Source organism: Triticum aestivum, chromosome 4D (assembly GCF_018294505.1).
Source record: "Triticum aestivum cultivar Chinese Spring chromosome 4D, IWGSC CS RefSeq v2.1, whole genome shotgun sequence".
NCBI lineage: Eukaryota > Viridiplantae > Streptophyta > Magnoliopsida > Poales > Poaceae > Triticum > Triticum aestivum.
Genome location: NC_057805.1, coordinates 275,037,172 through 275,043,171, shown reverse-complemented (window position 1 = coordinate 275,043,171; position 6,000 = coordinate 275,037,172).

Here is a 6,000-nt window from a genome sequence, read left to right as displayed (position 1 = left end):
TGATATGTGGGTCTACCAGTGCTTGGGTACTACCCTTCCTTGGACAAGCATCCCACTTACGATTAAACCCCCTTGCAAGCATCCGCAACTACGAAAGAAGGATTGAGATAAACCTAACCATAGCATGAAACATATGGATCCAAATCAGCCCCTTACGAAGCAACGCATAAACTAGGGTTGAAGGTTCTGTCACTCTAGCCACCCATCATCTACTTATTACTTCCCAGTGCCTTCCCCTAGGCCCAAACAATGGTGAAGTATCATGTAGTCGACGTTCACATAACACCACTAGAGGAAAGACAACATACATCTCATCGAAATATCGAACGAATACCAAATTCACATGACTACTTATAACAAGACTTCTCCCATGTCCTCGGGAACAAACGTAACTACTCACAAATCATATTCATTTTCATAATCAGAGGGGTATTAATGTGCATAAAGGATCTGAACATATAATCTTCAACCGAATAAACCAACTAGCATCAACTACAAGGAGTAATCAACACTACTAGCAACCCACAGGTACCAATCTGAGGTTTTGAGACAAAGATTGGATACAAGAGATGAACTAGGGTTTGAGAGGAGATTGTGCTGGTGAAGATGTTGATGGAGATTTACCCCCTCCCAATGAGAGGATCGATGGTGATGACGATGGTTACGATTTCCCTCTCCCAAAGGGATGTTTCCCCGGTAGAACAGCTCTGCCGGAGGCCTAGATTGGTTCCGCCCAGGTTACGTCTCGAGACGGCGGTGCTTCATCCCGAAAGCTTCCTTCTTATTTTTTTCCAGGGCAAAAGACACTTTATATCAGAAGATGGGCATCGGGGGGCTTCCAGGTGGCTCACAAGGCAGGGGGCGCGCCCAGGGGGTAGGGCGCGCCCTCCACCCACGTGGACAGTGGGTGGCCCTCCTCTGGTGCTTTCTTCGCCCAATATTTTTAATATATTACAAAACTGACTTTCGTGGAGTTTCAGGACTTTTGGAGTTGTGCAAAATAGGTCTATAATATTTGCTCCTTTTCCAGCCCAGAATTCCAGCTGCCGGCATTCTCCCTCTTCATGTAAACCTTGTAAAATAAGAGAGAAAAGGCACAAGTATTATGACATAATGTGTAATAACAGCCAATAATGCAATAAATATCGATATAAAAGCATGATGCAAAATGGACCTATCAACTCCCCCAAGCTTAGACCTCGTTTGTCCTCAAGCGGAAGCCGATATCGAAAAATATGTCCACATGTTTAGAGATAGAGGTGTCGATAAAATAAAATACGGACATGAGGGCATCATGATCATTCTTAAAATAGCAACATATATATATTGTCATATGATTTCTTATGCTAAAGTAACAATCTATTCACAATGTCAAGTATGAATAGGAAATTTCATTGAAAAAGTAGTAAACTATAATCTCAGTCATTGAAGCAATTGCAATTTATCATAACATTGGAAAGAGTCAATGTAAGAGCTTTTCAGCAAGTCCACATACTCAACTATCATTTAGTCTTTCACAATTGCTAACACTCACGCAATACTTATGAGTATGAAGTTTTAATCGGACACAGAGAAAGATAGGGGCTTATAGTTTTGCCTCCCAACCTTTTACCTCAAGGGTAACGTCAACAATAATGCTTTAATTATGAAAACCCACATCCAATTGGATATATATATATAGTGATGCTATTCATCACCCAGGGTGCAGAATAAGTTATTCTTCACCTGAGGTAATCTTACGATCACTTCATAATTAAATTACATTTGGAATTCAAATAGTTACATTCCCTTTGATTCACTACGTAAAATTTGGTATAAGAAACTAAAAATATAGGTCATAAGACAAGAAAATTTGGAGTTTATGTATATTTTACACTACGTTTTTACGTTTGTAATTTTACATAACCGTACACTTGTGATAGGGACCTTTATTATGCAGTCCGTCGCTTTTATTTCTTCCATATCACAAGCTCGTATAAAGCTTATTTTCTCCACACTAATAGATCATACATATTTAGAGAGAAATTTTTATTGCTTGCAGCAATGACAACTTACTTGAAGGATCTTACTCAATCCATAGGTAGATATGGTGGACTCTCATGGCAAAACCGGGTTTAAGGATATTTAGAAGCACACATAGTATCTCTATTTGGTGCAACGAATTTGGTTAGCATGAGGGGGAAAGGAAAGCTCAACATGTTGGATGATCCATGACAATATAATTTATTTCGAATATAAGAAAACATAACCCATTACATTATCTTCCTTGTCCAACATCAACTTTTTAGCATGTCATTTTTTAATGAGTGCTCAAAATCATAAAAGATGTCCAAGATAGTATATTTATATGTGAAAACCACTCTTTCTTTATTACTTCCTATTAATTGCAACGATGACCAAAACTATGTTTGTCAACTCTCAACAACTTTTATTCATCATACTCTTTATATGTGAAGTCATTACTCTCCATAAGATCAATATGATCTCTTTATTTCTTTTTATTCCTTCTTTTTTCTTTTATTCCCTCAAGATCATAGAAAGATATCCAAGCCCTCGACTCAAGACTAATCTTTATTGTATATAGCAGACGGACTCGATTACATAGATAAGGATCAACACAAAAACTCAAAGCTAGATCATACTAAACTTTATTCTACTAGATCAAGATATAAGAAAAAGGATCGAACTAATAAAAACGGTAAAGATAGAAGTGTGATGGTGATACGATACCGGGGCACCTCCCCCAAGCTTGGCACTTGCCAAGGGGAGTGCCCATACCCATGTGTTTATGTCTCTTTCTTCGGAGGTGGTGATGAAGGAGTTGTTGATGAAGTCGTGTCACACATCGAGCGTAGGAGATTCTCCAATTTGTGAATAATGCCCTTGAGTGCGGTGATGTATTCTTGCAACAAAATATTTTCACGAGTGAGATATTTGTTTTGCACCCGAACTATTTCAATCATCTTGAAAGCTTCTATTTCAGTAGGGCAAAGATGGTTATAGTAAGTTTGAAGGATGTCTTCTTCTTCTGCTGCCGGAGCTTGATCCTCCGTGGCCTTCTTGATCCTATCACCCTTGTTTATATCCCCAAGTTCTTCTCTTTTCATCTCTATCTTCATTAGCCAAGCATCGTCGCCCCCGTTGTTGGAGGAGGGGGACAACATGATGCCTGGCCTTGAAAACTCTGGCAGAAAACAGCTCGGAACAAAAATAGGAGATATTTGCGTGGTACGGTGGTCAAAACCTTCGGGAGATTATATAATGAATTTTTACCGACTAAAAGAAGTATCGTGCAAGAAAACGGAGTTCGGAGGGCACACGAGGTGCCCACGAGGCAAGGGGCGCGCCCTCCACCCTCTTGGATGCCTCGTGTCCCTTTCGGACTACTTCTTATTTTCCAATTTTCTTAAATATTCCAAAACGGAGAAAATTGCTATTAGAACTGTTTTGGAGTTGGTTTACTTACCGTACCACATACCTATTCCTTTTCGGAGTCTGAAACGTTCTGGAAAGTGTCCCTTATGTACTCCTCCAGGGTTACAGTGTCAATAACATTGGTTTCTACATTTATGGGATTACCTGAGATATAATGTTTGATTCTTTGACCGTTCACCACCTTCGGATTTGTGCCTTCGAAGTTGTTGATTTTTATGGCACCGGAATGATAGACCTCCTCGATAACGTAAGGACCTTCCCATTTAGAGAGGAGTTTTCCTGCAAAAAATCTTAAACAAGAGTTGTATAACAGAACATAGTCACCTACATTAAACTTACGCTTTTGTATCCTTTTGTCATGCCATCTTTTAACTTTTTTCTTTAAACAGTTTGGCATTCTCATAGGCCTGGGTTCTCCACTCATCAAGTGAGCTAATGTCAAATAGTCTCTTCTCGCTGGCAAGTTTGAAATCATAATTGAGCTCTTTAATGGCCCAATATGCCTTGTGTTCTTGTTCGAGAGGTAAGTGACATGCTTTTCCAGAAACCATTTTATACGGAGACATACCCATAGGATTTTTATATGCAACTCTATAGGCCCATAATGCATCATCAAGTTTCTTGGACCAATTCTTTCTAGATCTATTAACAGTCTTTTGCAAAATTAATGTAATCTCTCTATTACTCAGTTCTACTTGACCACTAGACTGTGGGTGCTATGGAGATGCAATTCTATGATTAACATCATACTTAGCAATCATTTTTCAAAAAGCACCATGAATAAAATGTGAACCACCATCAGTCATTAAGTATCTAGGGACTCCAAACCTCGAAAAAATAACTTCTTAAAGCATCTTAATAGAGGTGTTATGATCAGCACTACTAGTTGGAATAGCTTCTACCCACTTAGTAACGTAATCAACAGCAACTAAAATATGTGTATACCCATTAGAGGAAGGTACGGTCCCATATAATCAAAGCCCCAGACATCAAATGGTTCAATAACAAGTGAATAGTTCATATGCATTTCTTGACGTCTACTAATATTACCAATTATTTGACATTCATCACAAGACAAGACAAACTTACGAGCATCTTTGAAAAGAGTAGGCCAATAAAAACCGGATTGCAGTACCTTATGTGCAGTTCTATCTCCAGCGTGGTGTCCTCCATAAGCCTCGGAGTGACACTTGCGTAGGATCTGTTCCTGTTCATCCTCAGGTATACAACGTCTAATAACGCCATCTACTCCTTCTTTATAAAGGTGTGGGTCATCCCAGAAGTAATGTCTTAAATCATAGAAAAACTTTTTCTTTTGCTGGTATGTGAAACTAGGTGGTATACATTTAGCAACAATGTAATTAGCATAATCAGCATACCATGGAGCAGTACGAGAAGCATTTATGACAGCTAATTGTTCATCAGGAAAGCTATCATCAATAGGTAGTGGGGCATCAAGAACATTCTCTAACCTAGATAAGTTGTCTGCAACGGGGTTCTCAACTCCCTTTCTATCAATAATATGCAAATCAAATTCTTGTAGCAAGAGAACCCATCTAATAAGTCTAGGCTTAGCATCTTTCTATTCCATAAGGTATTTAATAGCAGCATGATCAGTGTGAACAGTTACTTTAGAATCAACAATATAAGGTTTTAACTTATCACAAGCAAATGCAACTGCTAAAAATTCTTTTTCAGTAGTAGCATAATTTCTCTGGGCACTGTCTAGAGTTTTACTAGCATATTGGATAACATTTAATTTCTTATCAACTCTTTGTCCTAGAACAGCACCTACAGCATAATCACTAGCATCACACATAATTTCAAAGGGTAAATTCCAATTAGGTGGCTAAACAATAGGTGCAGAAATCAAGGCTTTCTTAAGTATTTAAAATGCTTCTACACAATCATCATCAAAGACAAAAGGAACATATTTTTGTAAAAGATTAGTCAGAGGCCTAGAAATTTTTGAGAAGTCTTTAATGAACCTCCTAAAAACTGGCATGACCAAGGAAACTTCTTATACCTTTAATGTCCTTAGAACACAACATCTTTTAAATAGCATCAACTTTAGCTTTATCAACTTCAATACCTCTTTCAGAAATTTTATGCCCCAAGACAATACCTTCATTAACCATAAAGTGGCACTTCTCCCAATTCAAGACAAGATTAGTTTCTTCACATCTCTGCAAAACTCGATCAAGGTTGCTTAAGCAATCATCAAAAGAAGTTCCATACATGGAGAAATCATCCATGAAAACCTCAACAATCTTTTCACAAAAGTCAGAGAATATAGCAGTCATACATCTTTGAAAGGTAGCAGGTGCATTACATAAACCAAAAGGCATACGTCTATAAGCAAAGGTACCGAAAGGGCAAGTAAAAGTGGTCTTTTCCTGATCCTCTTTTGACACAGGTATTTGAGAGAAACCAGAATAACCATCTAGAAAGCAGAAATGTGTATGTTTGGATAATCTTTCTAGAATTTGATCAATAAAAGGTAAAGGGTAATGATCCTTTCTAGTAGCTTTATTTAGTTTGCGTAAATCAATTACCATTCTATAA